Consider the following 25,218-nt stretch of genomic DNA (forward strand, 5'->3'; position numbering starts at 1 on the left):
TTATCTCATTGTTAGGGAGCAGTTTAAAAACCTTTTTAACAATTTTGTTTTGCAGTTCTGAACTTGAATTTTGTAGTGGAGATGGATGTATTGAATACCAACCCATTGCAAGGAGACCCATAAATGGAAACTCTAAAGAAGTGCTGTTGCTAAAGAAGCAGTAATTCGGTATTATTCCTGCAGCAGAAACAGGAAGAGGAATCACACCAGCTACAGAAATAGAAGGGGAGGAGATAAAAAGAGGAGTGAAAAATAGAAAGAGGCCTTTACGCTGTGCAGTGGAATATTTCTTCTTTTTCCTTCTTTTTTTAGTATGCTCTCTTTCCATTTTATTCAGTTAAGCACCAGTGGTGATATGTCCTAGAGATGGCTCAGTTGTGACATACAATTAAGACAGCTGTGTTGAGCATCCAGAGGTTTCATTTTGTATTTATTTAAAACAGTCTTGTTTTTAAAACTCTCCATAGTCTTGCTTCAGCCTTCCCTTTCCTATGATTCTTTTGCTTTGATCATACAATGCCTCTTTCCTTCATGCAATCTTTGCACTTTTGGTGTTAAAAACAATCTCTTTGGCTTCTGCCATATGGAGCTGCTGTTCTGGATTTCTCCACCTCATCATCTCTCTGTCTCCTTCCAAATCTCATTGTCATCTTATATAAGTATAAAATCACATGCATGCTTTTGGGCACTATATCAACTTTGAACATATTTAGTCTATTTCCCCTCCCTCCACTACTGTCCTTTAAGTATATCCTCCCGTTAATTGTTTTCCTGCAACAACTGTCCCATTTCTACTAAAGCAGCTATAACTGCCTTACAACTCATTACATCACCTCAGAATTTGGATAATTGTATTTCATGACTATATAGGATGCCAATTACGTTTCTGATAGACCACCAACACAGTTCTCTGTTTAAAAAAAAATCCGGCCTTTTAGAGGATTCCTGAACACATCCCCCATCTTTAGAGTTCTCTAATTCATGTTCTTTGTCTCCGCCTTGGGTCTTATAACAGCATCCATCGCCATAGTTCCTAACACCTATTCACTGTCTTCGTATATTCTGGCAATTTATGTCTATGGCACTGAACTACCAGCAGCATCTGCCTACCGGATGAGATTCGAACCCAGTGCAACCACTGTGGCAGTAACCATTGTCTTCTGGAGTGTTCTCTTTTTCATTCTGTTGGGCTTTGTTACAGAGAATTATCCTATCTCAGTAGCCTGGAAAGATGAGACTTTGTCGAGATATAAAACACATACAGATAAAAGAGTGAAAAATTGAAATGACTGGTTGCAGAGGGAGCTTAAGCCTGACTGTATGTTGAGGCTCAGTAGTTGAAGTAGCTTTTTGTGATGTAATGAAATTTGTGCCCTTTAGACTGGCAGTAATACCAGGTGTTGCAGTAGACTGGCCTGAGTAGATGCCAAAGTTACAAAATAACACCTGCCCATGCTACCCTGACCCATTAGATATCAGTATTAAGGACAATATGACTTTGCTACTGTTTCTATTTTGCTTATGACCTGGCAGGCAAATGAAATCAGCTCAACGTGCCTAGAGAGTATAGAACTGCCAAACAGTATCTCCTATATACTTTAATGATAGTTGTACACGTGCGAGTCAAAGTCAATGGGAATTTCATGTGGCAATTCAGGGCAATATGTGGCCTTTAGTTCCTAAAATAAAGCTTCATCCTGTGTGAGACAGAGGAGCCTCAACTCCCACTTAACTCACGAGTAGTTGTGGGGGCTCAGCACCTCTCAGGAGGCGTTCAGCTGCACATTGAATCAGACCATTACATGTCTGATACTTTTGTCAAGGTAATGCAATGAATTGATAAGGTCAGCTGCTGGACCCAGCAAACTAAACACTTACAAAATAGTAATCCATCTTTCAAATCACCACCACCACCCCAATTATTTACAGTAAAGGAAAATATACCATATGTTCTTTATTTCTAGGCATCATGGAGGAGGGGCATTAAAACAGAAGTAAAAGGAGTGCTCTCCTTATGCCCAAGCATTGGAGAACATATGGCACGTTTCACCCTTAACTGCAAATTTTCTTGATTTTATTCACACACTCAACATTCTTTTAAATGTTTTTTGTGGGTATCCACATCTTTCTTTTATTTCTTATATTTCATTTGGTTGGTGGGGTTGTTTGTTTGTTTGTTTGACGTTATGGATGTGTCCTTTCTATATATCTGAATATTTTGTGAAATTCAGCAAAACTTTCTAACAAAATAATAATAGATTGACTATTATTATAGGGTAACTTTTCATTTATAAGTTCAAATTTATTTCTAACATTAAAATATGCCTTTTAAGCACTGGAAGAAAGAGCTCATACTGAAAAATGTTAGTTTGTTGGGTGCTTATTATGTGCCTCTTGTGTAGAATGACTATTTAGTTAAATGAAATTGCTCCTAAGTCTTAAATTTGTTTGTTTTAAAGACAAAGTGTCTGGTTCAAATTAGAGACTAATGACTTGCAAAATGTCTTTTAAAAGCATTTGAATTTTAATTCTTTATTGATTTTAAGATGTAATAATTGTACAGATCACTGTTTAAAATTATAATACACACACAATCTCTATATTAAAAATCAAGCATTATAGTAGGCATCTACTACATACTTACAGTATTTTTAAAAAGCCCTCCTACCTACAGCTTTCCTCTACATTAATTTTAAATGCTTGTTTTGTTGTTATACAAATGTATACTAATCCCAATTACAGTGGTGTAATAAAATATATTTAATCTCCTGATTTATATTTTAGGAATATTTAGCTCAAAACCAAACAGATTAGCTTCAAGTTTCATGCCCCCCAAAATGTGCTCTCTGCCTATGTTTTGTGTTTTAGCCGAGAGCAAATCTTTGTAAATCCCTTAGAATATGTGTTAATATTGCAAGGAGTGACCCGACCTTAAATCCAATATTAATTTAACTCTATTTCTTTTTTTTTTCCAGTTGAAGAAATGTGGCTCTGCTGCCAAAGCAGCTGAATGAGGATAAATATGGACTGAACAAACCTGTCTTCTGACAAAAATCAAAGCAGACCTTTAACTTTCTTTTTTGTGTTGGTAAAGGTTAACCAAAATGTTTTATTTTTTTTAAAATGGTACATAAAGCTGATGGACAGCAAAGGAGCAATGTTCTTCTTCCGTTAGCAAGGGGTGCTTCCACTGAGCAATCACTTCCCACCAGAGATGCTCAGAGCAACTGTTTGGCACACTGAATAATGCACCTTGCAGCTAAAGAAAATATAATGGCAGACAAGTTGTCACAGCCCTCAAGACCATCACAAGTGGTCTGTGAAGCAGTTAATGGTAGACATGCTGTTTTAGAGGTGGTGCTGTCCTGCCATAGATCTCTGTGTTAAAATTAGCTTTTACTCAGAACATAGAGCACTACTCTCTCATCTTCGCATCTAGATCTGATGCTCATTTTAAAAGGGCTGTTTTTCAGTCCTTGGTTCATTAACTCCTCATCACACCTTCCTGTGGGCTGTACCGCTGATTAGACACACACATATAGGAATATGCACAGGCCACTTTGAAAAAGAATCAATTGTAATTCTGAAAAAGTGCTGATATCCCCATCCAATGTTCCCTCTGCCTCAGAATTCTGTCCTTTGGTGGACATGGGTTTAGCGGAATTGAAGCCATTGGGGACTTCTAACCATAAGGAGGTACTCATATCAGTGATGAAGTGAGCTGTAGCTCACGAAAGCTCATGCTCAAATAAATTGGTTAGTCTCTAAGGTGCCACAAGTACTCCTTTTCTTTTTGCGAATACAGACTAACACGGCTGTTACTCTGAAACCTCTCATATCAGTTGGGACTACATTACTTTTCTAGATTTCCAAAGCTCAGCAGTGCCAGGGTGTGCATCTCACAAGTTTCAGAGTAACAGCCATGTTAGTCTGTATTCGCAAAAAGAAAAGGAGTACTTGTGGCACCTTAGAGACTAACCAATTTATTTGAGCATGAGCTTTGGATGGGCTATCACCAGCAGGAGAGTGAATTTGTGTGGGGGGGTGGAGGGTGAGAAAACCTGGATTTGTGCTGGAAATGGCCCACCTGATGATCACTTTAGATAAGCTATTACCAGCAGGACAGTGGGGTGGGAGGAGGTATTTTTTCATATTCTCTGTGTATAAATAAAGTCTGCTGCAGTTTCCACGGCATGCATCCAATGAAGTGAGCTGTAGCTCATGAAAGCTCATGCTCAAATAAATTGGTTAGTCTCTAAGGTGCCACAAGTACTCCTTTTCATCTCACAAGTGTGAGTATGCAGTGGGAATGCTCTCAAAGGACCGTTATTACTGGCAGGTAACCCTTCTTTTCAACCCTCCAAGAGCACTCAAACCCTTTGATCACACGGACTAGTCATCATGGCTAACTCTTTAACTGCTTTTCCTGTTTGGCTCCCTGTCTCTGTGCCCCAGCCACACTTCTGCTTCATATCTGTCGGATGCACTTTGCACTGCCCCTCTGGTTGTCTGCATAGTTGTATTTGTTCAACATGTGTCAACAAGTCTCCTTACTGGGTCTTCTTGCACGCCATTCATTCCTCTCCAATTTTCCCAATCACCAGCCTTTCTGCTCCTTTTGGCTTCCTCTGCTCTAACTCCCCATTTTCTGCCTCTGTCCAATTAACCTGGTTCTACCATACATTCCTACCCCACACAGCCATTGATTATTTCATCCTACTATACTATTCTTTCACTGCCAAAAATAATTGAGAAAGAAAAGTTTAAAATAAAACTGCTTCAAATATGTTCCTTTTTCATTTGCCTTCAAAGACTTAAGTCTGCTACCCAAGGAGAGATTGTGACCTAACTGACACCTGAAGTAGCACAGAAGGAGGTATGCTTCTTGCAAGAGGAACACACAGGGCCTGAGCTCAGGTCTTGGTAAGTTTAAAAAACAAACAAAAAAAAACCTTTCATTTTCCCCTTACAATGCAATTTTAGTGCCAGATTCTGGCTACCAGTGGTGTATAGTCAATGCCGCAAAACATGCAAGCAGAGATACAGCATGGGTACAAGTTTTCCACCTTGATTCTGGCCTCCTCTAGGCTACATGCTGGCTTTCTGTGACTGGAACACTGGGGGGCATTAACACTCAGGGACCCAGCAGATTTGTGTGTGATCTGACCGTTTGCACAATGTAAGATAAGGCCAGGGCATCTTTAGGCAACCTGACTGCTGCTCATGTGGGATATAGAGACAAGCACAAGCTATAACGTTTGGATTTCAAACCATTACACCTTCCATGTTCCGTCCACCCCTCATGGACCTCAAAGTCTGGAGAGTTCAGATCCAGCATTTCATCCCATTATAGTGATATGGGCCAGCCACAAAATCCAGAACCAGCTTCAGATTCCACTAACCCCAGGGTTTGTTAGACTGGTTGAGACTGGCATATGCACATGTGCCCCCTATTGTCCAAATACAGCCCTAAATTTAAGTTTTATTATATGCATGCTGACAAACAGCAAATATTCCCGGTGCACATCCTAAGGGTGGAGTCTGAGCATAGTGAGAGTTGAAAGGGGAAACAGAAAGGCTAGATGACTAAGCTGGTGAATCAAAAAGCCATCTGCCTCCCAGAAACTGGTTTTAAACCAGTCTTCTTTCAAATGAGTTTGGTGATTGTAGCACTTCAGTGAGTGTCAAGCCCCATGAGAAGAACATTCTGCCTGACTCTAATTGTTAACCTTACATTACAAAAGTTTTTGTCATAAAACCACCAAGCTGTTTGGCTCAAAGGGCACTCTTTGTTCATGAGATTGCACAGGTTGTAATGAGCACAGAGACTTAATTACTTGCTTCGATCAGTTGAAGGGGATCTTCCCGGTCAGGCTTAAGGCATATTGATGAAAAGTACAGGAAATCTTACAGAGAATCAGCTGGCAGTATACTTGAGTTTGCAGATACTTAGAAGAATTCTTTCTCTCTCCCGGGTTTATAATTTTGTACTTTGCAGAAGCAATGCATTTATCATACATGTTAAGGGGCTTATTCCTTCACCCGCTTACTTCCCTGGTCCTTCTTGCATGAACAGAGAAGCAACAATACCCAAAGTCCAAAGGTGAATTCGATGTTTAGTGGGGTGAACTTCCAGCAAGCATATTTCCAGTTTCCTTCCTTAGTGTCCCCCTTCCCAGCTCTGACACCACAGAGCCTTACCTGTGTTCCCATTTCCCCCCTTAGCAAAACATGATTCCAATTTCCCCACTCCCATTCCCCCCTTACTTCCTGATTGACTGCAGACTATATAGTAAAACTTGAGTTCTGCTTAGCTATACCGTAACCAATCATTTTCCTGAAATTTAACTAACCAATCCTAACATTTTGTAACATGATTATTTAACCAATTTATATCCCACCACCTCAATTAGTTTACACCCAGCAAAATTAATTATACAGCAGACAGAAACAATCACAGAACCAGACAGAGATTATACAGACAAACAATAGGGAAATGGGGACTACAGTGATAGAACAACACAGAAATGAGGATTTCACATCCCAGCTATTGATAAGTGAGTTCTTGCCAGACAGGGTGCTATCAAACTAAGTTTCCTTTTACATCTTCTAGGCACTTCCCTTTCTCTGGAGGCGATAGGCATTATCAGGACAGGATTGTATTCCTAACAGCCCAAGAGCAACTTATTTCAGTGTGACTGGTGAGGATGTGACCGTTTGCTTCGCAGCTACGTCTGCCTCTGCTGCTTAGCCAAAGGCCTTAGCCTAAGAACAGGACCTCAGACTGTCACAGTAAGAGAAGGCCCTTACACTGGCAGACAGTGATTTTGATTCTTTCTTTTATACCTCTATAACTAGCTAAGTGGTAAGAATACACCTAAATTCTTGGAGTTTGGCCTTTACCAACAGGCCTAAATATCTATATCCTAACAGTTGGTATGGAAGAGTGAGCAGAGTGGAATAAAGGAGAAATGTTTAAGGAAAAAGACTGGCTCACAATTACTTTGCTAAAATAATATTCTGCTAAAAACTCTGATCTAAATCAACGACTGTACCTGCCATGGGTAGAACGTTACTTAATTACATTTGTTTTATTGTGGAAGGCTGCATTTGCAACTGCCTTACTGCAATTCAGAGCAGAAATCTGGCCTCTTCTATTCGGGTTCTGTGTTTCTGAGTATGACCACTTAGTCATAAAGGTGATTTTGTTTAGAAGAAGCTTCTTTTTAATCCTGTTTGGTAGGTTCTATTTCACTAAATACAGAATAAATTTAGAGCTTTTAGATTTTTTTGGCAAAAAATAATTACAAATTTAAAAGTGTAAAGTCTTAAAACAACAGTGAAAAGGAAAGTAGTTGGAAAGAGGTTACTGCTAGATGATAAATCGAGGTTGATTTCACTAGGGGGAAAAATAGCCCCTGAGTCTTTGTTTTTTATGATTGCATCCTATGTGAACAGCTTTTACAACAGTTCTATATATTCTGAAGGCAGAAGCAGGATGTCAGGGCCTTGTCATTTTTGGTCAGTGGAGTAGTTTGTCAGGAGAGTTTTCAACTATAAAAGCATCAGTAACTCATCAGAATATTTGTTGCCTCTTTTTGACAAAAGAGGCGAGTGTCTGTCAAGAAAAATCTGGGGTTTTCCTTGACTTCCCCTAGGAGCATGTAACCACACTGCCTAGCCCAAGACTCCCAAAGCCCTGCGTGCAAAATAGATATTGTTTTTGTAGAATCTTGTTCTTTGTAACACACAGCAACATCACTTAGCCTAGTTGCTACCACGTGTGCAACAAAATGAGCAACTTTCATTAATGAAGCACATGTTATGCATCGAGGCTTGAATAGCAGTCTCACTGTGTATGGAAACAAAATTATAAAATAAAAATATAAAAATGGTATTTCAGATATGGAATTGTTAAATGCCAATATATTGCTAACTTGAGTGGGGGGGACAGCACCCAGATACCTGATAGATCATATCTGTACTTATAAACAAACAATTCAGTTGCTTAAGGGTTATAGAAATTTAAATGCAAATAGCACTTTGTAATGATACCCCGGAGACTGACATTGTAGTCAATTTCTTCAGGATGCATCATTGTAAACTTAGTTTTGCTACTGGTTTCCTTAGAAACTAGAACAAGGTATTGTTCAGGACATAAAGTAATATCCTGTTTCAGTGACTGAGGATCCTGAACTAAAAAATAATTGATTTTGCATGAGGCACTGGATTAGTATGTACTCTCTATTTCTGGGAGATATCACGGGCAAAACATATCAACTTAGAAATGGTTTCAAGTCTGCCATTTTACTTCTAATGAGCTCATTGCAAGAATATTGCTGAAAATTTTGGCTTTTAAAGCTTTAAAGGGGTCAGTTAACAAAACTATGCTATATACTGCATGCAGAATTCCCGAAGTGCAGTTTACTAATAATATTTTATCTATTGCACAGGGTTGCCACGCTTTTTACTGCTTAACACCAAAGGAATCTTAATATATACCTCATCCATGGATTGAGGTACTTCACAGGTATGTTTACAATCTCTGAAGGATCCCACCCCTTTAAAAAGCATATAGTTGTGTGTAGCAGTCATAAAACTAAAGATTGGATTAACAACTTTTGAAAAATGTAGGTTGCTCTGACCACTGGGAGGATATTAAGGGGCATTTGGCGCTCTAACGCAGGAATAGATGCTTTAGTTTTCCGGAAAGAAGCATTTAGTAGAAGTATATAGCGGAGATGTTCCAAAAGTGGATGTCTGTGCCGTACATGAGTGTACTCATATGGGTTCTCAGATGCGTAACTGCTCATACTACGCACTTAAGTACCCATTTGAGTGCCCCAATGCGTGATCTAAGTGCCCATGTTCAGAACTGGTGTTCCTCAGCCAGCTGACGTATTGAATTGGTAGATAATTTAGTAGTACCCAGGGGCTGCTTGTATTTTAGTGGCTGATCTGTCTCAAATACTGAATCACCGATGAGTTTCATTTGGGGGGCATGATTGTACACTATGCACCTTTCAATAGGGTTTTTCACTTCTATAACTGCAAATTTTAAATTAAATGTGAAAACATTACTGTTTGTTAAAAATTAATTTTAAAATCTCAGAATCAGGACCGATATTCCTTTTAATGAATGTGAAATAATTTTGCCATTATTACTCCAGAAAAGTTTTGTTTACTAATGGTAAAAGTTCCCACTGGGTGACATTAAAACAAAGCCAAAATCGGTTGAGTGATCCACCCTTTCACTCCCAGCAGTTGTACTTTATTCTGAGTACACTGTGCCTTAAATAGATAATCTTGTTGGACTTATTAAACATCCTTAAAGTACTACTTTTACATAAGTGTTTTTCCTACTGCAGTGTCCTTAGTGCTTTTTATGTGCAAAGCTCAATTTTATATTCAAACAAGATGGACTAAAATTGTTTGTTGCACAGTCTCTGGAATTTTCCAGCAACATCATAGAAATTCTGCAGCAGCCAAAGATAAATGAATAACTGGGGAGGGAGGGTGTTATTGAACTAAGTAGAAGAGTAATAACAAAGTACTGTAGCGCCTGTGTTATTTTTTCTGGATTGTGGGATAAACAGATTAACTGGACATTTCTGTGAAAATGATCAGCAGTGAAATAGATACCAGTAATGACACTGAAGTGTCATTAATTTTCAAAATTAAGAAGTCATTTCGCTGACTGGCAGCGGTTAGCACCTCTCAGAGCTATGGTTAGAAAAGACAACACTGCATCAATTAGGCTATATCACTAGAAATGCTGCAGTTTTTCCCATGGCTGTAGTTAATCCACCAACCCAAATGGAGGTAGCTAGGTTGACAGCTCTGTCTTCACAAGGAGTTAGGTCATCTTAACAACATCTCTCAGGGGTGTGGATTTTTCACAACCCTGAGTGATGTAGCTGGGTCGACCTAACTTTTTAGTGTAGACCTGGCATTACTCTTGGTTTATCTTGGTTCAAGGTTATCTTTGCAATCATAGGGCACGGGAGGGAGGGGGGATGTTGTGTGTGGTTTTTTTTTTTGGTTTTTGTAATGAAAATTTAGATTCTGGAGCACAATACATCATGGGTATAGCTGCAAATTCTGCAGCTGCATAATTACGGAGCATAAGGTTTTAATGGATTTGGGGAAGGGTGAGGTGGTAGTGGGATCGGGTGATGAGTCTGGGAGAGCTCGCCAGCAGTGGGGAGCATTAGAAGGCCTTCACATTGTGTCACTACTGGTCACAGCTACTACCTTCTCCTTCCCTACTTCTCAATGCTGGCTGCTTCTCCTTCCTGATCCATGAAGAGGCGCAGCGCGATGGGAGGAGGAGAGACAGCTTGGCCAGCTGTTTAGCAAGTGTCACAGTTGCTCCAGTGGTGGGAATGAGTAATTGTAGGGCAAAGCTTTCTGCCTCCCTGCAGCCCTGCTGGATGTGTGACATTACAGCAGGGCTTAGGGAATGAGAGACAGCAGGAATCTGTGTATGAGTGTCATGTAAGATGCCTGGCACTTGGCAGGCCTTTGTGAGGATGATCACATACTGTACGTGCTGGGAAATGTATGCTTCATTATCTGTTATGGTTTCTGTCTGTTTAAAATATACTTAGTCTTAGTACGTAGTTGCAGTATCGCCTGCCCGATGAGCTCAAAATTCGTGAGTCAGACCTGAAAAAATAATGACCCTCTTTAAAAATCATGGTTCTCAGTCTGTTTTCCGATATTTTATTTCCCCAGCCTATTCCCAATGAGTCTATGGCCATACTGTGCTTGTCAATCTGGCATATTTACTACAAGTAAAAGATTTTGGCCCCTGCTGCAGTTGCTCTGGCAATAATGAAGGGCTCTTGCCTTTATGCAGATTTGGAGCAGGTGCCTGTAGGACTTGCTTTCTAGCTCTTGCCCTCCCCAGGCCCTGGTGACCACTTGTTCCCCTAGCTGCCAGAGTGTCCATGGCTCCATGTGTGAGGTTTCTTTATAAAGTAAAAATGTCACTAATCTCCCCTCCATGGTTCTTTGCTGCCACTGCACGGGGTGAAGGGGGGGAGAGAGACAGTGTGAGGGACATTAGAGACTTTCTCACAGAGAAGGAACATCACACATGGAACTGCACAAAACTTCATTTGCCCCACAAGTCGGTTGCTACTGCCACCCTCTCCCCCACAATAATCAGTTCAGACCCCCTTACCTTCTTGTGGGTCCTGCTACTACCCCAGATCCTAGTGCTCTGCTGCAGGAAGCCCTTTGTCAGGATTGGGGAATGTAGAGGAAGATGTAGGAGTCAGACCTTAGCTCTCCCTTACTCCTGATCAGCAGAAGGAGGGGCAGCCATGGCAGGAGAGGAAGGCATGGGGAAGGGCAGATTTTCAGGCAGAGGGGTTGAGAGGATGCTGCTGCTGCAGGTGAGCAATCAGGACAATGCTACTCCATGCAACTGCTTGTGAGGCAGAGGGTATTACCGAGAGGGTATATTGAAATGTCTCCCTGTAACAATTTACATATACCCCCCCAGACAGTGGGGTAAGGTGGGAAGGGGCAGTGGGGCTCAGCCATACCTCCCTGTAGGATTCATACAAGGTTCATGCACTTGGCAACATTCAGGGCACACCCGGAGTGTTGTGCTGGACCTGTGCACACACAGCTCCTCTCAAGGGCATGAACCATGGAATCTCGCCCAGATGACATGAACCGTGGGAAGCCTCCCAGGACTGGGCTCAAGGCCCGAGAGCAAGGAATGCGGTAGATAGAAATTGGTAAATAAGAATGTTAAACAAAGCCAGTGTATTCCTTTTATCTGTTAGAGTATGTAATGCACGGGGGGAGAGAGAGAAATAAAGGAGAGGGTGGAAAAGCTGACAGGCAGACCAGCCGTTGGCAGACCAGCCTGCTTGCTTGCTTAAAGCCTTGTTCTGTCTTGTATTTGAACCACAACACCTCCCAATCCCACAAGGCAGGGAGAAAGACGGAGGAAGAATTACCATTTTTATCTCCCCACTCCCAGAGCGAGAAGGGATTCCCCCCAATTGATCTCTGCTTGCATGAGGAAGGAGACTGAAGGCTGGTCCCTATCACTGACAGTGGCATCTCATCAGATTGGGGAGGACAGTGGGCCCTCTTGTCAGTCCCACAAAGAAAGATGGGGGAGCAAGCCAGCCAGTCACCCCGAGAAGCTTGTGGAGTAGTGGGGGGAATCAAGACCATGAGATTCCCCCAAGAAGACTCTGAGGGTGAGTAGGGTGGAAGAAGCAGTTTGTGGCAGTGGGGAGTTTGTGGGATGGGAGGGCAGAAGCTCTGGGGGTGGGGAGAGCAAGTGGCTGTAGACACCAGGAGCAGGAAGAGCTCAGGGCATCCAGTTCCTTTTAGGCAACACAGTGAGAAAAGTGACTGGGTGGTGGATAGCTGCTGGGGCTGGGGAGTGGTGAACACTGAGACAATGAGAGAGAGGAGATCCAGATTACTGGGAGGAGGTGGGGATGGGGTGGAGGATATACGATACCTGCCAGGGCTAGGAATGGAGAGTGGGGTTAGTGGGAGGGAGGGCAAGGAAGGGGCCAAGTAACTGGGAGGGATGGGTGAAGAGGGAAGGGGTCAGGTTGGGAAGTAGGAGCTGTAAATAATCAGAAATAGGGAGGGCTTGAGCCAGTGGTTGGGGACGGGCTTGGTAGGAAGTACCATCTGGGGCTGAGGAGCAGCGAAGGCTGAGACAGTGGGAGGGGGCAGGACTCAAGGGGTCTGGTGGGATAAGGGCACTCAGGGGAGGAAGGGATTAGGGAAGCAAGTACTTATATGGGCCATGGAGGGGAGGGCAGATGGCTGCTGGAAGTGGGAGGGAGATGAGTCCAGACACCTGCTTCAAAGTCCATATGAGGACAGGCATGCCTTATAGCCTCACAAGAGCTCCTGGAGAAGAGGGCAGAATTGTGAGACTTGCAATAAATTTACAAGTGTTGGCAACATTACAGTTGTGACTGCAGTCTGTGTCAAATGGTGAACTTCATTTTGTATTGGCTTTTCTGTTTTGTGTGCTAACTCTTGTTCCGTGAGTGAAACAAACGAGTCTAGCCCTGACAGGGCCAGTGTATTCTGGATACTGAGCTCATGGTAGAGGGTTCAGCACATCCTAGAGAGCTCACAAGCCATCAATGTTGAATGACTCTTTCCTACAAAAGGATGGTTTTGCAGCTGGCAAGGACCATTGACTTTGAATGGACTCTCTCTACACAGAAACCTCTCTGGGAGGAGGTGGCTGAAATCCCCGGTGCGGGGCTGGGAGAGCTGTAATTTCTCTAGCTGAGTAAAGAGGAGAGAAGGTTATTTTTGTTTGTTGGAAGAAGGGGGTTGTGAGTCATGGGACCAACCAACACTAGACGGAAAACAACCAGAGCCAGAAAGCAGGAAAGGCTGCCTGACTAACGGACTCTGACCAAACGCAGGACTCACAGGAGTGGGTGAGCTCAGATCAGGGAGGTTGTGGTTAGGACTGTTTGTTATTCTTCAAGGCTTTGTAACTCTTCAGTGCTTTCAAGAGTAAGAATCATAGAATATCAGGGTTGAAAGGGATCTCAGGAGGTCATCTAGTCCAACCCCCTGCTCAAAGCAGGACCAATCCCCAATTTTTGCCCCAGATCCCTAAATGGCCCCTCGAGTATTGAACTCACAACCCTGGGTTTAGCAGGCCAATGCTCAAACATTGAGCTATCCCTCCCCACAAGAGTCTCTGTAGTTAAGAAATTCCTTTGCTAAACCTATATTCCTGGCATTACTAACCTATGATTGTCCCTTCCACAGCCAGGTATACTCCTGGGGGTAAACATCCAAGCAACTGGGGACTTGGGAGGGCTGAGGTATTGGTTCCAAGGGGTTCCACTGCCCAAATAGGGTGCCAGACATGGGGTCTACACCTTGGGACTGCAAAAGAGACACTGAGACCTAGGAACAGTGATCAGTCACTACCCAGACCCAGGAGGACATGGGGTACAGGACTTGGATCCAGAGGTGGGAAATGGGCCAGGTTTTAACAGTAGTGTAACTAACTCTTGATGAAGTTTCAAGATTTAAAGCATTTGGTCATCCTCTCCCCTCCCCTCTCCTCCTTGATAGCCCTAGCTTCATGAGTCATATAAATAAGTGAGAATTTCATCTTTCATTTAAAAATGAATAGGTTTCTAGCCCTCATGGTTGTGGAGGAAAGGTAGAGTATGTGAACTCTAAATGCTCAGAAACCAAAGGGCAGGGGGGAAAGGATCCAAAAGTTATTTTTTAAAATCCCATTATTTTAAAGAAAATCTCAGGAGTTTTGGTTTCTGACACATGATTTGTGAATGCTTGGGGCTGACAGCATTGTGTATGTATTTTCTAGTGACGAGGATAGACAGGCTTCTGTTTCTGAAGCTGACTTTACATAGTCATCCATTTCACATGCCTAAGAGGCACCATTGTCATCAGAATCAAGCTACTCTTATTAGTCAGTGTTTTGTCAAGTGATTAGTGATTTGGGTGCCTCAATTTTGAGAGACTCAGCCGAGACCTCTAAAGGGGCTTCATTTTCAGAAAATACTGAGTACTTACCTTCTGAAAATTAGTCCTTAAGGTGTCTCTAACTGGGCACCCATGAACCAAGTTGCCCAAAAGCACTAGTCATTTTGGAAAATCTTGGCCGCTGTTTTTAAAGTAATCATTGTTACCAGAAACTTCTTAAAAACTATTATCTCAAACTCTGTTTCACTATTTTTTTTTCCTCTTTCAGTCTTTTGTTAATCTATTTGGAAATATCCACTCATACAAATTGCCATGATACAATTTTTACCACTGACTTCATTAGCAAAGACAAATTACTTCTTACATTATTAATCATTTGGTGCTCTCGAGTGCCTGATTTTTGTTAAAAAATTAACAACGTTCTCAAATGTTTTTTTAATTATCAAAATATGTGAAACATTTCTGATTTTGCCATTGTTCTTCCTGCAGATATGAGCAGTTACTGTTTGTTGCTCAAATGAGATTTCCTATGCATCACATAAATCTTTTATCTAGTGTATTTTTGTAGGAAATCAATATTACACTGGTGTAAAATACAGATAAAATATACTTCACAATTCATTCTGCAAAATAGGCTCCATAAGACAGATTTTTCCAATATTCTGTAATATATTACAGCTTATTTGTTAATGTGAATGTACTTCTCTGTCAGTTTACAACTGTATATCTATATCCCCCCTGCAAAATGGTCACAAAAAAGAATATCCCTCTTTTTAAACTAAAAGTTTCTTTACACCTGGAATTTTGTTGTCCAACAATTTTCTCACAGAAAAAAAATCAACAAGCTACCGATATGGTATTATACGTTGAGGCACTTTTCAAGTTTTAATGGTATGGCAAAGAAAAGTTAGAGTGTTCATGAATTTAAATATTTTTCATATAAACTATGTAAATATAATGATTAACAATCAACTACATTCACTATTCAAGACATGCAATGTAGCATTTTCCTAATTATACTCTCCAGTGTGGGAGGAGGTGACCACACAGGAAGATTGAATAAATACAAATCGTTTAATGTTGCTTTAGACCATTAACTAGAAAACTCAGTTCTGTTGTACTGAATGTGAGAATCTACAATTACTGAAGAATTTGACAGGGCAGCAGCGGCATCCTCAGCCAATGCTGGCTTGAGATGGCAGACTTGACTAATTCTACATCATCAATCTTTTTAGCTGCCTCTCTCTTCCATAATCTCATTGTTTATGGGGACATTTAAAGACTAATGAAAATGACTGCTTAATATCAGGACTTTATCTATTTGCAAGTCTAGAAAAAGCCACCTGGCAGGCAGGCTCTCCTTTGATATATTTTTATTAAAATAAAAACCTTGCTAAATGTGTGAATTTAGCAATGTATTAAAGAGGTATTGCCACACTCTACCCAAGAACTTACATGGTCCTCCTCGTTGTAGTATCTGAGAACCCACTAATGTTGTTTTTTCTCTTTATAACTGTTCCATTATTTATGGTGACCAAGATATTGGCGTCAAATAGAAGCTTTATTTATGTACAATCAGTCTGTTACTCCAGCCACATCATTTTCAGGAATGTTCAGCATTTGTGACAACACAATCATGTCCAGAATACTGAGTTGTGATTTCAAACTTAAGCGTTGCTCACAGATTCACAAAGGAGAAAGATGATTCTGTCTGAAGATGGAAAGGAAGATGGATGGTGTTAGTGGGTGACTAAGGATTTGGTCTAAATGAACAGTGCAACCCCACCACTATGTTTCAGAAAAATCAATTTTTGCTCAGAGGCTTAGTTGCTACAGTCACACTCTGCCTCTCCTACTCATATTGAGCAGGACCTTACTCTGAAAGTGTCCTGATTGGTTTCTGGAATCACAAAATCACTAATTTTGTTCCTAGCACTTCGCTGATGTCAGTGATGCTCAGGCAAGTCAAATAAGTAAGAAAAACAGAGCCATAAAAGTAATACTTAGAAGTTAAGGGATTTGCCCATAGTCACAAAGGGAGTCAGTCAGTGGCTGAGTCAAGAGCACAACTAAAGTTTCCTGGGTCCCATTCTGCTGCAATCCACATCACAAGATGTTTGCCAAGCGTGATTCCGTAAGTAGAGAAAGTGTTTTTTTTCTTTAAAATCAAATGTCAGCTGTGCACACAGTACTGTATCTGTATTGACTTATACAGCCCCATTGAAATCATGTACATTAATATGTGATCTTTCTACTATCTGTTCAGACAGCACAAAACATTTTAGGCAGAACCTGCCACTCACTACAGCTGCTTTTGACAGGCAGCCAGTGCAAAGCTGCAAAACTGGATTAGCCAAAATGTGAGTATAGGGGAATGTCCAGGTAGCACAGGGCTGGTGGTATCCAGCCTGCATTGTCCCCATCTTGTTTCTTCTCTCCCACAGTATAGCTTTGTGGCTGGGTGAAGAGGGGAAGGCTGGAACATCTCTATACTTCACCAATCAGCAGCTGCCTGAGTAGCCCTTGGCGGCCATTGCAACAAGAGTGCAAGTTAGAACTGCTGTAACTTACACCAGAAGCTGAACCTGCTCCCAGTGACATATCTCCAAGGCATAAAGGTGACGTACAACTGCTTTTCTTTCCTTCCCCACCCCAGGCTGGGTCCTGTGCAAAGTGAAGTTCATCTGGACTTGAGGAGTTGGCCCTTTAGGGCAGTGGTCCCAAAACTTTTTCTGTTGCGCTTCCCCCCACCCCCCCCCCAACTCATAATGGACCCTGTCCGTGCTTCCCCGAGAGCTGTGGTTGGGAACTGGGGCTGGGAGTGGAACCGGGGCCAGAGTCAGGGTAGGAATTTGAGGCTGGGAGCAGAGCAGGGGCAGGGGGCCGAGGCCAGGGCTGCGGCTGGGGCCGCAGCTGGGGGTGGGGCCAGGAGCTGGGGCCAGGAGCAGGGCTGAGACTGGTGGTAGACCTGCAGCCAGAACTGGGGCAGGGCTGGAGCTGAGCTGTGGGCAGAGTGGGGTGGGGCGATGCGCCCTCCCTGCCCCCTGTGGAGACTGACCCGGGCCCCGTTGTGCCCCTCTGAACATTCCTCCATGCCCCACTAGGGTGCGTGCCCCACAGTTTGGGGACTACTTCTTTAAGCTGTACATAAAGGCCATCTGTTTCCTCTTCTGTGATGGTAGTGGACATTCTATAACAATATTTAGAATCTGAGAGAAACTCTTCCATAGATCATAAAAGTTTAAAGAGAGGTCATGGTGGTCTCTGTCAACCTGGGATCATATGTGTGACACTGCACTCCATATTCTTCATAGTGATATTATGATGCATTTTGTACGAGACGGGTCACGTGTGGTGTCATTGGAAAAGTTATGATTTGCTGAATATGATTATCCTATTTGTATGCATGTATCATTTTTGTATCTAAATTTAGGCATATTGACTATGTATCTGTAGTTCAATTGTGACACCCACAACTAGCCTTTCAGGTACAACAATGAAGAAGTCAGACAGTGCTGATAGCGCATCTGCAAAGACAATAGACCATGGAAGAACTTAACATTCCTGTGAACGTTCCAGACCGCCTGTAAGTAATGACTGCTATGACTCAGCAAAGTTTGCAAGGGCCTGTGACCAGGCCACATGACTCTGGACTCCATCCTGGGATGTCTGTATTTTTCCACAAATTGAGTTTGGGACAAAGGGTTTCCGCCATATGGTAAAGCTGTATAAGGCAGGGAGTGACATCATTTGTTGTTCTTCACTCCCCACACAAGAGGAATCCTGAAAACACCTGAGGAACAAAGACTGAACTGGGGGAAGTTCTGGACCCAGGCTAAAGGGTTTTCTAGCCTATGTATGAAAATGTGGGGATCCCAAGCTGCAAAACAAGTGTAGCTTGTGCCTTAAGAATCTGAAACCTGCTTGTATCATCAGCCAGGGTGAGAATTTGCTAATTCATATCCTACCTTTCAAGTATCTTAAGCTTAGTTTGTGTTTTTGTTTATTTACTAGGTGATCTGCTTTGATCTCTTTGCTATCTCTTATAATCACTTAAAATCTGTCTTTTTGTAATTAATAAACTTTGTTTTAATCTAAACCAGTAAATTTGGAGTGAAGTGCTTGGGGATCTTAGCTCAGGGGGCTGTTGCATTTCCACTCCATATTGAGGAAGGGGCGACCTCTAGGAGCTTACGCTATACAGTTCCCAGTGCAGCGCAAGACGGTATAATTTTGGGTTCATACTCCAGACGAGGGTCCTAGGCTGGGAAGATGGCGATTATTTTGGCTGTGGTTTATGCAGTGGCTGGTCAGAGAGCCTGCATGTAACTGCAGCTGGATGTGTCCTTACCTGTGTGAATGCTGGAGGAAGTGGAGGACTGGGAGTGGGTCTACAACTTGTCACAGCAGCACAGTGTGAGAGGGAGTCCCGTCTAGTGGGTCAGAGGGCTCAGTGGTAACCCAGTTCCAGGTGCCACCCCAAGGGGAACTTGTCACAAAATGATTTAGCCAAAATGAAATAGGAGGATACTTTCAAGTTGGAAATTCACAGGCCATTGTTAAGTTTGGTGCTGATCATCCACCCAGTTCAGAACAGATCCTTTTAAAAAAATCTTATTTTAAGATTTCTGTGTGCTTCTTAGAAAGTTGATGAAGAGATTATTTAACTGACACAAGCCTGTTTTTTGCTGCTATCATGTATGGCCTTTTCTCAAGTTTGTAGAAGACCCCCCCCCGCTCCTGTGTCCATTATATGTGTTGCTGTGCACCCATGTCCTCAGACTGTGCAATACCCTCCATTACCTTAGGGTGCTCTGAGAGACCTTGTTCATGGTCGCTCTCTAGGAGGAAGTCTCCTCTTCCAGGGGAGAAACCGCTACTCAGGATCCTGCTAACATCCCTCTACTCACGGTGCTGGATTCTGTAGAGGGGAGAGAATTAGTTGAGGAACACTTAGATGTCCTATTCATATTTCTTCATCTTCACCAGATGAAGCCATCACTCCAGAGTCCCCTCCACTACTGACCAGAGGATTTCAAAGTCTGTCAGGATCTCATGATGAGGATGGCCACTTCTCTATGAGTGCAGGCAGAGCTAGTGCAAGAGAACCTGCTGTGACCATTCTCTGGGCACCCAGGACTGTTAATTACCTTGTTATTTAAATTTATAATTGTTATTGTTATTTGTATTTGTATAAATAACATAAATTTTTGCGTAAGGTAGTGTAATCTTTCCATCTGAACCAAACTATTAATTTGCCAGCATTTTTCCCAAAACCCCATCCTAAAGATGAAGAAACTCCTCATACCTTGGATGTTTGTAGAACAGACATTTATGCATTCTATCTGGAGTACACCAGGTCTTTCAGGAGTTCTCCCAGATGTTTTTGTAGCCTACGCTGAGAGAGTTAAAGGCCAATCAATGTCCTGTTAGCAAATCTCACATTGGATTTTCAACAGCATTAAGCTCTGCTACCATCTTGTTAAAGTCTCTCCTCTGCTGAGAATAATGGCTCTCTCCACCTGGGCTCAGACCACTTCATCAGCTTTTCTAAGCAACATTCTAGTAGCTGGGATCTGCAAGGCAGTGATATATGGTTGCCTGTGCATACTTTTTCCACTGATTACACCATTAGTCAAAACTGTGGTGGTGATGCCAACTTTGTTAAGTTGGTGTTGCAATCTCTGTTCAGATGGTCCAAAGTCCCTCCACCTGTAAGGGAACTGCTGTTGAATCACCTACAGTGGAATGTATATGTATACAATCACTTACCTGTACAGTAACTTCTTTGAGATCTGTTGTACACATATACGTTCCATGACCTTCCCATCTCCTCTGCTACTTTGGATGTTACATTCAGTGGTGTGAAGGAAAGGCAGCAGACATGTCCCTGTTATGCCCTCACCTGAGAATATGAGGAGAGCAGGAGCACATGTGCTGCCTAGTGGTATTGCTGGCAAAAATCTCTAACTCAAGGGCTCTGGGTGCATACGCTCTGACTCAAGTGGACTGAGTGTACATATGCTTGCAGTACAATATATATGTGCACAATACATCTTGAAAAATAAGAGTTAATGTCTAGGTAAGTAACCATTTTTTATATCAAGCTGGTGACACTGCTTATAATTTGTATTTGGGAAGATCATTAATTCAGAAGACTACCATGAAAACTGCATGGGCCTTTGAGTGTCTAAATGGGTACAACTTTAATGAGCCTCCAGGAGATAATCTTCAACAATGTCACTATTGAAAAAGAAGAAAATTACATATTTACAGATTCAGAGGATAGCATTCATGAGTTACTTGTGACCTGACATCTTGCATTTCTCTGTAACAGTTTCCCCTTTCTCTGTGGCTAATAAAATTAGGGATTAGGCCTCAGGAGGAAAGATGCATGCTAACTTGGACTTTGACCTTTGATAGTATGATGGGTTTTATGTGATTGCTATATCTCATTGTATAAATGTAGAAAATAGAAAGGATTATCTGGGAATATGTTTAACTAAAGATAATGGGATGGTGCTAATAGCTGCTGAAAGAAGAATTTTGTCAACTAGAGAGAGTGTTAATTGTGAGAGCTCCCAGGATGATGTCAGTCCCAGAGAGGGGGATGTTTATTAAGTATAAAATTGGTTGGAATTCACATACAGTCTTGATAAAGGTAGATTGAATCAAAAAGCTGGTGTCTCCACTTCCTAAAGACTATTATTTTTTGAAAGAAATACAAAATGTCTTTTTGGTTTTGGTGATTTTTAATGTTGGTTTTAAAAGTGAGCCACAGTGGAGCTAGCATTTTCATATAACTTTGTATATAATCATGTCGTCAAGTAAAAACAGTTGTGTTTTTTTCATTGACTCCCCCCCCTTTTTTTTTTTTGGCTTTGACATACATGAAGAATATAGGTCCAATCACCCCGTCCTGTGGGTCTGGAGATTGGTTTTGGTTTTATTTGTTAGCTTGTAAAACACAGTGAAATGCAGCAGAGCCTTAACTCCATTTTTAACAAAAATGTTTGGCTAGTGAATTTTGAGTAGTCACAATATGAGGTTGGAGAAGAAAGGAAGACTGGGGAGGGGAATTCCTCACCTTTTTCTTGTCTTTTCTGCTCTGCTCCCTTCATATCCTACAAGAAGAAACCTGTTCTCCGATTTATTCATGCCCTACTTCCACAACCCCACTTTCTATCTGATTGAGACTTTCCAGTGACAAATTACAGGAGGGTTGCTGGTCAGAGAAAGTGCCACAAGAGCAGAGCTGACTTCTTCAGGCCTTGAAGAGCTTCAGATCTAAGTCTCCCCTTCTCATTCCAGGCCTCGATGTCGTGGTGTCAGGCAGAAGGAGAGAGTGGTAGGTGAGGCTGTCTGCATCTCAGAGACACCCAGCTCTATTAATTTAATAGTATCACTGTCTGGGGAACCTCCAGTAGTTTGCCAGCAGGTAGTCCTTGTCCTTGACCTCATATGAAGTTTCATCCCAGAAAGGCTGGTGGTATATCTTCCAGAGACGTTTCTCTGTTGAGAGAAAATACTTCTCTGGGGGCCAATAAAGGAGCAGAATGACATGGAAGGGGAGCACATCTGGGATATTTCCCCTGTCACTGCCTTCTCTAAAATCATTCCCCACCAAATAATGGCCCCTGGCTCTATGGGGCTCAGCCTTCCTTCCTTGTCTTCCTAATCTGGGAAACATCCTCTTGTTCATGAAACTGGGACTCCTTGCAGGTGAACTACACAAGGTTTGCTTGAAGGAAAATCAGCTGCAAGAGCAGAGCTGGTTGCTCAGCTGAAGTATTAGCAGCTCTCTGTCTCCCCTTATTTATGTGCTATTTAAAAATGTTATAATACTAATATGCAAATATTTCTTATGTGAATATGTTTATACTCTAAGCATATACAAGTTCAGATGTGGTGTTAAAGAAAAGTTCCATGCAATGGATTCTTCTAGTTGGAGGGTCCAGTGGCCAGGTTGTGTCCTTACTAGTTCTGCCAGCCTAGTCATCCCAGAGGGGGCCTCAGCTGCAGCCTCAGTCTCCCCTGTGTGCTCTAATTGCTCCCACACAGGAGGAGAAGGAGGGGCAAACCCACTCCCACCAGGGCCCTAGGGGTTTATCAGTGTCCATCCCAGTTACTGAGCTACCCCAAATAAGGTTTTCCCCTTGCTCACTTCCTGCCAGTCTGGAGCTCCTCAGTTTGGGGCATGGTTAGGAGCTTATGAAACTCTCCTTGTTCTCTTAGGGTATGTCTACAGTGCAATAAGAGACCTCTGGAATGGCCATAAGTGGCCTGGGTCAGCTGGCTGAGGCTCACAGGGCTCAGGCTGCAGGGCTAAAAATTGCAGTGCAGATGTTTGGGCTCAGACTGGAGCCCAGGCACTGAGACCCTGCAGGGGAAGAGGGTCTCAAAGCCTGTGCTCCAGCCCAAGCCTGAACATCTACACTGCCATTTTTAGCCCTGCAGCCCAAGCCCAAGTCAATTGACCTGGGCATTGAGTCTTGGTGCTGCAGGTTTTTTGTTGCACTGTAGTTGACTGAATGTATCCTTCAGTGTCCTATTCACTCTTAGGGCTATCAACTTCCAAAGAAGGGGAGGGGAATCCAAGTCACTCCTGTTAGATCAGCCCTCACAAAGCTTTTGCCACTCCTAGCACAACACTCTGCATCAGACTTGCTTCCTGGTGCCACAATGCAGTTCATTTCCCCCCTTTTTCTGTCTTTTTAAACTGTTCCTCCTCTGGGAACATGCCCTGCACCTGTTGAGGACGAGGCCTGCCTAGCCCAGTATTGCTTTACTCCCAGCCCTGGTTCAGTATGGGGCCTGTAGATCTCGTCCCAGGCTCTGAAACAGCTGTAGCCTGAGAGGTGTGAATCCTAAGTTTTCTCCTAAACCGCAGTACCCAGATGATGGACTTGCATAGTTTTTTGGTTGGTTGGTTGTTTTAATTACATGGTTACATTTTAAAATAGAGAAATAGTTATTGCTAACCTGTGCAATAGCCATGTTTTTCAGAGTATTTGCTGGAAGAAGCAATAAATGGTAAGTCTTTTCTTTGTTTTACTGTATCCAGGAATTTTGTTCTACTTAAACCTACTGTTATGGGGGGTTTCTTGTTACCTCTGTAATGTTTTAGTAGAGGCTCTTTTTCTAAAGTTATGTACTGTTTGTATACTTATTGCCTTAATGCATATCTTCTTGCAGATGTAGCAGGGAGGACCCTCAAGCATGTCTCTAGCTTACTCATCTCCTGTCTTAGCTCTGATCTCCTTTTTGCCTTTGCTTTTGTGCCTATCCTCAACCCCAGGCTCTCTCTCTCTGTAGCATTTCACAGTGCTTTGCTTTGCAAGTCTATCTTCTATCACATGTGAACTGTGTAGCCAGTGGCCACTACTACTGAACCTTGATTTTTAACAATGCCAAAATGCTAGTCCATGCTGCACATTCTTGATTCTTCTATGGTCTTTCAGAGTCACTTGTATTCATAATTCAGCCCGTTTAGAATGTTGCTTGTATATGCAAACACATCATTGCTATTCTGAAAGACATCCCAGCTTTCTCATTGTCTCCTATAGCGAGTGACTAAAAAAATTCTTGCCTCAGTCTTAAAGTGGTCTCCACAGACTCACTGTCAATCTTTTAACTTCCCTGGTCTCAATCCCTGCTTCTAGTACCATACCCTCTCTCCTGCATTGTATTTTAGCTCAATCCTCATTCCACACTGTCCTCAGCTGGAAGTCAATCCTTAACTTCCATTCCTCCACCTACCTGGAAAAGCTTCCTCCCTTCCACATCCGAGATTTTCCCTCCCATTTTAAAATGCAGCTCAAATCTCATCTCTTTTACACTTCCTCCAAGTATTAAGATGCCAACTATGTCCCTTAATTTACTATCCCCATATATTCTGTAATGAAAACAAGTTAATTAAACATTTAAAAACCCTTAAGTTACTTAGATTCAAGCTTCAAGTTCCAAAAGCAAGTAAAGGTAGGGAAGTTGTCTTATTTTTCCCAAAGCCAGTTGGCCCAATTCTTAATAAGTTTTCAATAGTGGCATTTTTAAAATAATGACAAGGCAAAAAAATAAATATTTTTAAAATAATTCTTAAACTTCACTTCCTTGCTCCAGCTCTCATATGTGCAGCTCTTTCTAATGCAGCCAATTCACTCATGCCCTGTGCCCAAGATTCAATTCCAAGGTGTATTTTAGATTTCCAGTCATGTACAACATTTTTTTTTGTTTGGAACTGTTACTGCAAAGGGCAACCATCTTTATTGTCACCTTTATTCCTATGCAACTGAAATTTGCATCGGTGCCACCCTCTGAAAGGCTGACATAAAAGGTTCGGGTTTCAGAAATTGTGCCCTTTCTGTTGAGTGTGCAGTGCACACTCTATGTTGAAAATGTATCCCTAATGTAGCTGACAAGAAATATGCTTTCCTTGTTTAAGTTGCAAACACACTAATAGCAAGGTCACTTGCTCCATGTGATGGGAGGAGGGAAAGCACTATATAAAATATGGATAAAGTGTCAATCAAAACTGGTTTTATAGAATACGCTACGATGTTGTAAGTCACATCGCTTTTTATTTTTAAACACAACTAGATGTGGTAGTTTGGCAGCAGTGTTTTTTACCCAGACAGCCCCTTCAAATTCTTTTCATAGCAAGAGTGGTAATCCTGCCAGGTAAAAAAAAAATGTTATTGAAAACCTTTCTCCCCTTATAGGCCCATTTTGACAGGAAATCTT

General features: G+C 42.1%; 1 long non-coding RNA gene across 2 annotated transcripts; it reads left to right on the forward strand.

Moving 5' to 3' along the window:
- Positions 1-2,990: 2,990 nt before the first annotated feature.
- LOC311525306 lies at positions 2,991-18,523 on the forward strand. 2 transcript variants are annotated; one of them, XR_014712744.1, is made up of 7 exons: positions 2,991-3,088; positions 4,813-4,923; positions 6,614-6,792; positions 8,454-8,530; positions 16,745-16,838; positions 16,923-17,096; positions 17,912-18,523. It is a non-coding gene; the product is annotated as an uncharacterized lncRNA (long non-coding RNA). The 2 variants fall into 2 exon arrangements; XR_014712745.1 differs by lacking the exons at positions 2,991-3,088; positions 6,614-6,792 and having other exon boundaries at positions 4,127-4,923.
- Positions 18,524-25,218: the final 6,695 nt, after the last annotated feature.

This window comes from Lepidochelys olivacea (assembly GCF_965140295.1).
Source record: "Lepidochelys olivacea isolate rLepOli2 genome assembly, chromosome: 8".
Lineage (NCBI taxonomy): Eukaryota > Metazoa > Chordata > Testudines > Cheloniidae > Lepidochelys > Lepidochelys olivacea.